General features: G+C 43.0%; 1 protein-coding gene across 2 annotated transcripts in view; it reads right to left on the bottom strand.

Annotated features, from left to right (window-relative positions):
• Positions 1 to 12692, bottom strand: part of LOC144818030 (molybdopterin synthase catalytic subunit-like) — a 126830-nt gene that overhangs the window by 23584 nt on the left and 90554 nt on the right. The gene's annotated exons all lie outside the window — the stretch shown is intronic.

The raw sequence follows: 12692 nt of genomic DNA on the forward strand, positions 1-12692 counted from the left end.
CTGAGGACTGTTAGGCCCCTCCTCTTTCTGGAATAACATTGCCCTGTTTCACCCGCAGCGCGGGACGCGGGCGGGCGCCGGGCAAAACCCGGGCCAAGGGCGGGCCTGTCTGAGCCCGTCTGAGCCCGTCCAAGACTGTTGAGGCTGGGCTGGGCCAGAGCTCTTGGTTTTTATTTTTCCCCTTTCCAATATGTTGCACAGAACGATCATCAAAGACCACACTGTGGGTAAGGACTAACCGAACACTTCGTTGAGGACTAGATTGACTACGTGTTTTTGTGCAGCACCCTTTATTATAACAATATTAGTTTTGTGTATGTGGATCATTTCATTGGCTTTTTTAGCAGATTGATTTTTTATTTTTAAAATGTCACGACGAAAGGGATGTAAAACTCCTGTCGAGCATGCTAGTTCAACCCTTGATACCTATCTTGTGAGAGCAGTGAGTGTAATTAATGACCAAATAGTTAGAGCGGAGCGGCGACTTTCGCTCGATCTAGGTAGCACAACAGCATCGCCTCCAATAGCCCCGCCAGTACCCCTTGTAGACAGCAGGGAGATTAATAGTCCAGATGCTACAACACATATCGGTCTAGCCCAATCACCAACAGAACTGGTTGTTACCCCTACTTTATCAATTCAAAGGTCGCATGCCCCGAGAGCTAGAAGGGGATGTAGGAAAACCCAAACTAAGAGAGGTCCAACCAATACGGTTAAGGGCGCTAAAATGCTACCTGGAAACGTACCTGGTAAGGATGATTATTTGGGTAACACTAGCACTGTGGTTTTAAATGATGTGCAGGTTGAGCGACTAATAGATACTTTTGTTGCTAAAATTGAAGGGTCTTTTAAACCCCTATCCGATAGATTAGATAATTTGACTAGTGAGGTCCAAAGGATAGGTGTTGAGATATCTCTCCAAAACAAATTATTAAAAACCCAAATGAAAGCTATGGAAAATTGTGGGGCTAGTATGGTCACCGAGGAAACATCTAAACATGAGGTCCAATGCAGTAGTGGGAGGTTCAAGGCATCTACAGCGGAGCCGAATAGACAAACCTCCAATAGTGAAAAGAAAAATACAGCATCAGAACTTATGGGGAATAAGACAACTTGTAATGCTAAGCGTAGTAATACCATAAATGTTCCCCCCTGATTGTGCCCCATACGTGGCTGTTTCAACAGATGTCCCACCTCTGAATGAAAATCTGATCCAAAATCAGTTGGAGACCCATGAATCCCTCAAAAACAAAACGGTATCCTGGCTTAATCGCCAATGTGGGTTCCCGGTGGCCCAATCCAATCAGATCCTTACTACGAGAAGGGTCAATTGGATTGGAAAGTATATTAAAAGTATCAAAGGAGATTGTATTATTATAAATTTTAAAAATCCACATTTTGCCACAACATCCTTGATAAGAGCAACATCGCTATCATATAATGAACAAGGAATTATACTACACCCCGTGGCTATTTTTATAGCCACTTAAAGCACCAAACTGATGATGGAGTTAACAGAGATTTTTTTCCTCCCCCTGAAGTACCCCGAATGTTTGAGGCACCCATATTTAACCGGTTTCAATCCCTGAGCACTCTAGATGTAAACGATTGACATAACCAGGTTCGCCCGTAATTGGAAGTGGCGGTTTCCCCCAGATGCGATGTAAAAGAGGGGGAAAATTTGGTGGTTCTGGGGGCAATATATGTGGATAATTCTAGTAATGCTATACAACCAAGGGTTGGCAATATATCCGAGCAAAGGGTGGGGGATGACTGGCCTGGAGATCCTATTCAGGAACAGACCGTCATTTCTCATAATAAAGGGAAACATCTCTCCCATTGTTCTATTGTTAGTTGGAATATTGCTGGGTTAGTCTCAAAAGGGGATACATTGGGTTGGTTAGATTTTATTAAATCGCATTACATTATTTGTTTTCAAGAAACATGGTGTAAGGACATGGTTAGTTATGATGGATTTGTCTCTTATAACCTACCAGCGCAGGGTTCGGTTTCTGGTAGAGCAAAAGGAGGCCTCTTGATATTGGTCTCCATTAACCTTTCCATCACTGTGAGAAGGTATTTGAATGTTGGGGTCCATTCACAGATTCTATGGTTGCACGAGAAGCAAGCTCGTAATGTCCTTTTAATTAATTGTTATAACAATGTATTTGACAACAAGCGGCACCAAGTTGTGAAGGATTTAGAGGCCGCTGTAGGAAAATTGATTGCAGGGGAAAATGTCATTTTTTATTTTATTTGGGTGGGTGATTTTAACACTTCTATTTGTTCTATGTCTATCCTAGGGGTATGCGGGGTTAAAAGTAAGCTAGAAGAAGATGATTTGCATTTTCCGCATAATCTTTATGGTGAGTCACTAAACAAAATAATGGCGGATCATGACTTGGAAATTTTGGCTTATGTCAAGGATGAACATGGTCATACTATCCCTACATATACGGGTAGAAATGCAAACTCTGTTATCGATCATGTAGTTGTATCATCTAATATTAGTCCACTTTGTATGGACCCAAGGATTGAAGAAACCTCGCTGAGTGACCACAACTGTATTATTTTAGACACTATTATTTGGGATGGCAGGTCTATACCTATTACGCGAACTATGGAGAATATTGAACCCCACAGACCCAATGGGGTGAGATTAAGATGGAAGGGAGAGAAATCTGAGGCGGTCTTAAAATCCATAGTTAAAGGGTGCATTGAGGAAATAATGACATCCTGAATACCGATAATGACTCAGAATGTATTTTAAGGAATTTTATATACATTAACAATGCTATAGACACAATGTTTACCAAATTTGGCAAGGGGAAAACTGCTCACAATAAGGGGTGGTTTGATCACACCTGCACTGCATTGCTTAGCGAACTAAAGCAGGCTTTGGCCGCCAGGCCGAGGGAAAAGAAAGCGGTAGCCCAACTGCGATCCGATTAGAAGATAGCTCTCAAACATAGGAAGGTAGAGCTACAACAGGAGGCATGGGAAAAGCTGACACAAGCAGCGGAAATGTCTAATTGTGCACTATTTTGGGCAACAGTTAATTCCCCTTTCCTAAAAGATGATACGACTCCAGAGCTTACATCCAATGTTACCAGTGAGGCCTGGGTAACTCATTTATCTTCCATATTTAAATCTGATAACCCCTACGGTGCTAATCATAGATCTTGGCCTATAGTGCCTCTAGATTTTACAATAGCTGAGGTTGAACAAGGTATTAGTGCCAGCAAGGGGGGGGGAAGGCCCAGGGGCCGGACGGGGTTTCGATTGATGTCTATCAAGTTGCCCCGATGCTGTGGAGTCCTGTGTTAACCATTGTATTTAATGTAGCTGTGAGCAATGGTGTTCCATTGACCTGGGGGGAATCTATTATAATCCCGACCTATAAGAAGGGAGACAGGGCGGACGTTAAAAATTACCGCCCTATTTCCTTATTAGATTCCTCTGTCAAAATCATGAGCAGAGTATTACCGGTAAGGCTGGAAGAATGGGCAGAGGACAACGGGATCTGGCTTCAGGAAAGGTCGTGGAATGCTAGATCAGTGTTTGAATTTAGATCTGCTTAGCGGGAAATATACCCAGGCTAAAAATGGCTCTCTCTACCTCTGCTTCGCAGATCTGAGTAGTGCCTTCGACCTGGTGGATCATTCCACCCTTTGGACGAAGCTGCTAGAACTTGGGGCCCCGGAAGGTATCATTTTCTTTTTAGCACGGTTATACGAAAACCTTCAAACCAGTGTTCGTTATGGGGCAAAAGGGGAGTGTACCCCTAAATTTAAGGTTAGTAGTGGTATAAGACAAGGCTGTGTCCTTGCTCCCCTGCTTTTTACCCTTTTTATAAACGAGGTAGATGCAGTTTTAAAAACAATAAGTGCCGATGCTCCCAGGTAAATGGGCTTGACGTGCCGGTATTGTTATATGCGGACGATGCTGTGTTACTGTCTAGGACCCCCATCGGCATTCAGCGTTTAATAGACCGGTTCTCTGTTTTTATTAAGGACAGGAAATTGCTTATCAATAAAACTAAAACCCACACTATGATCTGTGGGGTAGGCCGTAAGAGGTCCCACACCTTTTTTATTGATGGAGAGAGAGTGCTCCAAGTTGATAAATTTTGCTATTTAGGAATCACCTTCGCCAAAAATCGAACATGGGCGCACAAAATTACCAATGTGCGTGCAAAGATCACCAAAAGTACCCATTGGGTTTTCAGATTTGCGGCAAAGATAGGCGACAGACGCATTACGGATATGATGCTGATTTATCAATCCAGATGTGTGTCTATCGCCTTATATGGGGCCGGGGTGTGGGGACACTGTCCCAATGGCCGTTTGCAAACTGAGGAAAATATTTTCCTCAAAAAACTATCGTTTACCAACCTCAGCCCCAATTGATTTAATCCACAGAGAACTAGGGATTAATTACTTGTCAGCTTTGACATCCCTAAGGCCGCTAATGATTTGGCGCTCTATCTGGCAAAAGGAGGAAACATCCCTTAATAGACTCGTACTCAATGACTGTCTCACTCTGGATAATCATCTAAGGATCCCTTGGCTAAGATATATAGTACACAGTTTTCAAGAAAACTTTGATATTAATATTTTGGCTGACCCGTATGCTGCTGGTGCAATTTCAAAATCCGAGATGAAGGTCACGTTTATGACCTACAGAGCTAAGAGGCGGGCGAGCAGCAATGGTTTACGGTCTACCTGTATGTTTTATAATAAATTTGTAGAAAGAGAAGGGTTCCAATTATACCTAAGTCAGGTGACAAGACCTTCACACAGATTTGTCTTTACTAGGCTGGGGCTCGGGCTTGTACATCACTTGGTGGCTTTTCCATTTCCTAAAAAGCACCCGGTTGGCTCTTGCCTATGCGACGGTCAATCTAAACAAAGCACACTGCACTTTCTTCTGCTATGTAATCTTTATAAGAATTTCCGTACTGTCTATTTAAAACCGATATTTATTAAATATGGAGTCCGCTCTGTAAACGATGCAATGAAATTGATTTTCAATATGCATAATCTGGATATTTGCTTTTTTACTGCCACCTTTTTATACATATCAATTCATGCTAGGAAAAGTATGATGTTTTAATATACGAATGTTTTACTGATTATCCCTGCACAGTTGTCTATATGTGTATGTTATCTTGTGCTTTTATGGTCATTTTTGATATGCACCGAATAAAGCTTTATGAAATGAAATGAAAAATAATACGTTACAGCTACCAAAAACGGGAACATCCGGTATTGACCCCCTAAGCACTGCCTCAACCCCGTTTGTATAAATTGTAAATAAGAAAAGTGCGAGGACACACCCTTGTCTTTCCACCCTAGTGATCTTGAAAGGGTGCATGCATTCCCTATTTTTGCCGTAACGGACAGATGCTGTTGCACTGGTATATAATTTGCGGATGAAGGTTATTATAGTGGAGTCGATCCCCAAGAATTCCATTACGTTCCACAGTTTGTGTGGGGCACGGAATCGAATGCAGCACTGAGATCCATAAATGCCATAAAAATCTGACCCCCCCCCCCATGGCTCTGGTGTATTTATCAATTATCAAAGTTAAATTTAGGCACTTACCTTCCCATCTTGGAACCCATATTGTGCTTCGATCAGTATATTTTTTCTCCCTAGCCCACTCCTCCAACCTATGTTACAGTAGGCGTCCCATTAGCTTTGCGGATGTCTCGAGTAGGGAAATGGGTCTATAGTTCTGCGGGTTGTACTTTTCTCCTTTTTTAAAGATCAAAATAATAATGCTGGACGACCATGAGGGTAGTGGGCATTTTTTGCAATTGCATAAGCTCGTCAAATAGGGAATGGTAAAGGCTGTAAACTATGGCGACAGGTGGGCAGGGATTATATTGGGATTGAAAGTGAGGCATCCAGGCCTTTAGTTATTACATTGACAGAGAGGCTTCCATGGCAACAAGGAGAAGACTGAGGTGGAAACAATAGAGTTTGAGCCTCACAGCAATTGACCTCAAACAATAAGGGCTTCTCAAAACGGGACCTAACACACAAAAAAGGTGCCACATTTCTTCTATACTGGAGCATACTAATGATGCAATTCAAATGGTTTGATTTGGACTTTAATTTTTTAGCCAGCAAAACTGCAGTGGTTTTGTGCGGAAAAGGGACACACTACCTCAATTTCATGCTAGAAAGAACACTAGGGATAAAAGGATAATTTAAAATTTAGAAAACAAAAGCAGAAACAAATCAAACATCTGATTTAAAATTAAAGAAAAACAATGATCAGATCAAGGAAAGAAAAACAGGACTTGAATACTGTTAACCTTGGCACCATTGGCGTGGGTCTCCCTTCCATTTTTGGTGTTGGCTCCTGGATTTTTGCAGGTCTAGATGCTTTGGGCACTTTGCCACTGCTGTTCAGTGACAAATTGCAAGAGCTCCCTTTTGTAAATTGTGTTATGGATTAGTGTTTGCATGATTGGCTTTTTGATTTACTTGTCAGACCCTAGTACAGTGTACCATGTGTGCCTAGGGTATGTAAATCAAATGCTGCTGGTGGGCTTAAAGCAATGAGTGTGCCATCCACAGAAGCAGCTTGGAAAATGTGGCTCAGGCCTGCCATTGCAGAGCCTGTGTGCAGTCTGGGACTGCCATGTCAACTTGGTAAGTGCCCACAATTACCATTCCCCAAACTTCCCTTTTCTGCATGTTAGCAGGGATGTGGAATTCCTATAGCCCGATGCCCAGGACATATTGTTTGGGGTCAAGGGCAACAAGTTTTAATGTGTATTTTGTCCTTGGGACAAGTAGGCCCAAATCCCTGCAGCACAAACCCTTTGGCTGCCAGTTTGCAGTAGCACATTAAGGGCCAGGTAAGGACACTGCCTGAAGTTAAGTTAATATTTGTGTGCCTATATTAATGCTGTTCAAACTTGTATTCATGGTTCAATTAATTGAAAGCCTTTTTATTAGGGTGAGCGCTGAAAGTAAATGAAGTTCTGACTGCACTACTGACAGTAGTTTCAGTATAAAAATGTGTACTCGCGGTTTTAAAGTTTAGCAATATGAGGCTATGCATAATGATCCCAGAATGCTTTCTGATTATATGCAAATATTTGCAGAAGCTTGAAAGCAAGATTATTTACTCTTTGCTTTCAATATAAAATGTTCCTAAAAAAAATGAAAGTAGGGAAAAAATAAATTTTGCTAAACTACTGTGAAATTTCAGGTACCATTTCTTAGCAGCATCATAGTAAAATGTGTTGATGCATGCTAGTGTTTCGGCAAAAAAATATTCATATTGGAAAATCAATGTAACCAGTTCCAATAAGATTATGGGAAACATAAAAATAAACAAACAATGGCAAAGCCAGTGGGTCTGAAATTAGTGGTCAGCTTTTTAGTTTTGCCTATACGTGACTTGTTTTGGCATGGTTTTTGTAAAACCTTATTAATGTGAGCGCTGCCAGGACCTCGCGATTATAACAAACATTGGCAAAAGTAAAAAAAAAATGTGGTCTTAAAAAACACACACACTGTCACATTAGTTACTGCCACTGAACAAAACTACTTTGTGTGCCAATATGCTCCTTGTGAAAGAGCTTGATGCTGGCACTCACAGTGAAGCCAGCTGATACAGAGAGAGGGAGAGAGAATGTTAATAAACACAAAAGGTTGTGCTTAACTCCAGACCAAATTAGGAGCCCATTTATTAAAGAAAGTCTCAAACGTGCACCCGTGGTATATGTCCTTGCATTAAGTGCAGCTGTATGGCTTTTGTAAATTTACAAGAATTTTCAGAAGTAGGGCAAGAAATTGTACTCCAAGAAAATATTTGTGAACTGCAGTTTATCATGAGCAAATATACGTGTGCAGATTTGCTCATGTGAAAACCTGAGTGTTTGCAAATTCATTTTCCCTTCAACCACTTTTTTCCCCAACTCTGGAAGAAGGTTTACGTCTGCCATTAACAGGAGTAAATTTCCAACATTTCTCAGTTTGGGAAAAGATTAGAGAAGAGTTGTTGAAAACCCTTAAACATGCAAGTTAGTAGGTTTGCACAGACTCAAAAGGGCATTCCAACCCTGGAACTATTGCTTACCTCTACCTTCAGTACCAGTACGTAGATCTGCAGAAACGTGGCAACATAAAGGGATTTCTAATATTCAAACACTACTATGGTATGAGCCCTGGCATAATCAGAGAGGCTATATAAGAGCTCTTATATAATGTGATTGCTGCCATAATTTGTCGTCGCAACACATGCCACCAAAAGGACAAGTGGATTTTGTTACAGGACAAGTACATTTATGAAGCAATCTGCCCCATGGACAAGTAGATATTTTAATACATTCCACACCCCTGTGTTAGTCACCCCTAAGGTAGGTCCAAGTTACTTCTGTGGGCAAGGTGCATTGTATGTGAAAGGTAGGACATACCCTGATGTGTGTGGCATGTCCTGACAGTGAAATACTGCAAATTTCGTTTTTCGCTATTGCAAGGCTATCTGTTCCCATAGGCCAGAATGGGCAGTTTGCTTAAAACATCTTATAAACGTAACTGACCCTGGGAACAAGATTGGAAAATAATCTATGTCTGAACTCAGAATGTTAAAGTGCATCTTTTAGTGAGGGTGATTTTTACATTCTGTGTTTGAAAATACCACTTTTAGAAAGTAGGTATTTTCTTGCCTACCCATCCAGTGTGCCTCTGCTAGGTTTGTATATTGCATGTCTGGCTTGTGTGTGATAGGGGCTGTAAGAGGGCAGCAGCTCCAGTAGTCTGATGAGTCAGGGCTGGGCTGAATGGTCCTGGTTGAATTTAGATTAGGGGGGAGGAGATTTCCTTTCACCTGCCTGGGCCAGGTCCGCTTTCAACAATGCTGTCTCCACCTCCTGCCAGGAAGCTGCACCAGAGAGGACAGAACCGGTTTTGGCTGGGTACAGACCCTCTCTGCCTTTAGAGAACAAAGGATTAGTGTGTATAAAAAGTGGGACCCAGACTTTTAGATCACTTCTGGGAAATCAAGAGGAACCTTTGCCAAGGAGGAAAATCACTGCACCTGTGCTGTTTGCTGTTTGGGGTTGGCCTGCAGTGGTTACTTGTTGCCAAGCAAAGGAGAAAAGGGACTTTGCTGTTTGCTTTGTCACCTGCTTGAAAAAAAGATCTCCAAGGGCTTGAAACTGAGCTTGCCTCCTGTTGTGAAGTCTCAGGGACACAAAGATGTCACCACCAGCTCCCCTGAATATCCTTGCTGGGAATTCCAACCTGCAAAGTGGTGTCTGCTGCTGTTTAGGACCTCTAGAGACTGTCTGTCACTAGGAGCTGGAAGATCGACGCAACAAGAAGCAGCGTGTCGCACACTCACCGATTCCCGATGCATCGCCGAGCCACGGGAAAGAAGCATGCCGCATCCGCATTGGGTTCCAACGCTTTGCTGAACAACCAGGAAGATGCGCGCCGCATCCACACCGAGTCCCGACGCATCACTGAGAAAACCGTCGCAGCACCAGCCGTGCGGCTGCAAACGCTCATGCATCGTACCAGATCTCCGCATCGCACCGCCATTTTGTCGCGTCACACTGGATCATTGCCACGCATCGAAGCGCCATCTTGTCACATCATAACTGGAACGCAGTAAGAAACAGACGCATCCCCTCCTCTCCAGTAAGGAACACGCATCCCCTCCTCTCCAGTAAGGAACAGACTCATCGCCTCCCCTGCGCTGCAGTAAGGAATAGACGCATTGCCTCCCCCAAAGCAAGGAACTGACGCATCACCTTCCCTGCGACCCTTTTGTTTGTTTTGCGGAACGCATCTAAGGTACTTTGTGAGAAAAGTGTCACATATAAAACTTGCATTGAACTGAGCTATTTCTACCAATTAAGAGCCTTATTTTTGATACTGTATTGTGGATTTTTTGTCGTTTGGTCTCGTCTTGGTTTAGATAATGGTTACTTATTTTTCTAAACTGGTGTGGTGTCCATTTGTAGTGTTTTCACTGTGTTACTGTATGTGTTCACAAATGCTTCACATACTGTCTGTGAGATAAGTCGGTCTGCTCGTGACAAGCTACCAAGGGGGTGATCAGGGGTTATTTTAGACATGTATCCTCCTTATCCTGACTGGAAGCAAGGGTTCCTATTTGGACCAAGGTACCTACCTCTGCCAATTAGAGACCCCCATTTCTAATAAATACATTTATCTCCCCTCAGAATTATATATGAAAATACATTGTTTTATAGATAAAAAGCAATGAGACGCTGCCCCAAACTCACAAGTGCTTGCAACAAAAGGCCAAATATATTTCAAAGCAGCATTGTGGTTGTTTCTTCTTTTTGTTTCAGTGACTGTTACTGCAGCAAAATGTTTTCTGCAAAACCTAATAGATAAATTCATAGATCCTGCTTGCAATCAAAACGTGATTTCTTAAGAAGTACATTTAGACAAGTAGCTGTTTTGGGAAAGTGAGAGCTTTCTGCACAGTTTACAAAAAAATGATATGGACGGTTTACAATGTGGACACAAACAATGGCTTATGCGCACCTTGGTTCCGAGTCAGCAGGGGCATAAACAACTAAACAAGGGGGAAACACAAAGGCAAGCGTAGCAGATCAAACTACGCAGCCAAAAAAGCATCTATTTTGGGGGATTGTAGGGTGTCACATCCCAAACAACCCTACCCCCGAAGATACATCTTTGCAAGTCAGGTTATCATTTAATTTGTTGTTTTTTTCAACATTTACTAGGGTTTTTTAAACATACGCATTATATACAGGTTGCCAACCATATACATGTACAACAATAGAACTAACCATGGGGTAAGTGGATGGGGCCCAAGAGGTATATGCAGAGCCCAAAGGTGAATCCAAAGAAGGCGGTGTGAGGGCCAAAGCCCATTGCCTGGACCAGCCCGAAAGGGCAGAGTGGGCCAGCATCACAAGCACGAAGCGGCAGGAGGCTGGGGGGAGAAAACAGTGGGCCACTGACCCAGAGGAAAGGAAGGGCATGTAGGTACCATGGGGTCAGTGGTCGAAGTGGGTGGGATCGGCAGGGCACGGCGTGCCCCTACTTCTTAAATTTCATAGAGTCCGTTCAACTACTTTCTTATTTTAAACATGGCTCCCGGACGGCATTAATCGCCAAGGCCGATAGTGAAGGCCCGGCTTTTGGGGACGAGCAGAACGGGCAGAGAAGGAAAAGGGCTCTGTCTTTTCTTTCGTGCCCAGAGGAGACAAGAACAGTGTCCAGTTCTCATGCTGCTGGCAGCTGTCCGCCCCCCGCCCTCCCTTCCCTCTCTTTCTTTCTCGCTCCTCCTCATTTAGTGAAAACAGAGACTTCAAGAAACAGGTATTACCTTCTTTTTCCTCCTTTCGTTCATTTGCTCCCCTGTGAAATGAGCCCAAAAAAGAAAAACACTTTTGCTGGAAAAATACATCTTTTTCTGACATTTTTCTATTTCTAAGTGCAGTTTCGGGGTGGAGAGAAATAAAACATTCAAAATATGAAAAATAACTAACTAAAGCAAGACAGAGTGGTTGCAAGGTGGTCAGATTGATTTATTCCCAACTAAACACATTAGCCCCACTTTACAGTGTTTGCAAGTGAAGCACTATTTAGTTTTCTCGTCTCTCTTTGAACAACATTGCTTTCCCTGGGTGGGAAAGTGCACTATTCCTGGAGGTAATGAAATACCTACTTGATGGGTGAATTGGAAAACAAAATGTGTACCGCGGTTCTGTGTTCAGTGATGTGGTCTTTTTAAACCATACTGCTAATGTTTTGTAAGGATATAAGCAATGGGCATTAGAACGGATCACTTCTGGGCCATGTAGTCATGGCCTTAACTTTTCAGGCAAAAGCACTCACTAATTTTTGAATAAAGAGCGTGAATAGAAAAAGGTAATCGTGTTGTTCCTGCTTACATTTCACATGCCTTGCATTCCCTATGAGTGTTTGCTTTTTCTAGGATGTTGTTAAATTTTTGTAGGCAACATAGTGGTCTTGTGTAGTGCATAATTTGAATTGAGGCACATCCAGGTGTTTATAGCGGGTAAGTGAAGTGCAAGTTTCTCTCAGTGGGGCAGTATGGTGTTCAGTGGGGGGATGATATGGCATTATGGTCAGAACTGTTGAATTTGGAACTGGTGAACCAAGTTCAGCCTTCATGACCAGTCCACCAGACCACTCCCCTTGAGGGAGCACATTCCCATGCTAGACCTTAGAAGTCCCCACAAAATCTTAAAAGCCCAGTAGTTGGACCCTAGCAGTGGCAAGTGTGGGTTAGCCTTGATAGCCTGTCTGCCACTATTCATTCTGAAGTTCACCTCCATTCTTGCAGGCAGGCCTATGAAGCAGCACACCATAGAGTGACAGTGACTCTGTCACTGAGGCCACAGGACCCTTGAGCAGGGTGGCTCTAGGGCAGTGCGACCGCACCAGGCGCGGTCCATGTACGTAACAGAGGTGGGGCAGAGGGGCCGGGTAAGGGGGGGGATGATGGAGATGGAAAATTAAATAAATAATTATTTTCCATCTGCATCATCCCTCGAAATCCCCCCTTACAATTACCCACCGCTGTTACCTGCATGGACCGTGGCTGGCGCTAACTTCAGGTGGGGGCGTTGTGTTCGCAAGTATAATATGGTTTTAAAAGCACTTGCTGCCTCCTTCCTGGCCTCCAACAATTT

This window comes from Lissotriton helveticus, chromosome 2_1 (genome assembly GCF_964261635.1).
Source record: "Lissotriton helveticus chromosome 2_1, aLisHel1.1, whole genome shotgun sequence".
Classification (NCBI taxonomy): Eukaryota; Metazoa; Chordata; class Amphibia; order Caudata; family Salamandridae; genus Lissotriton; species Lissotriton helveticus.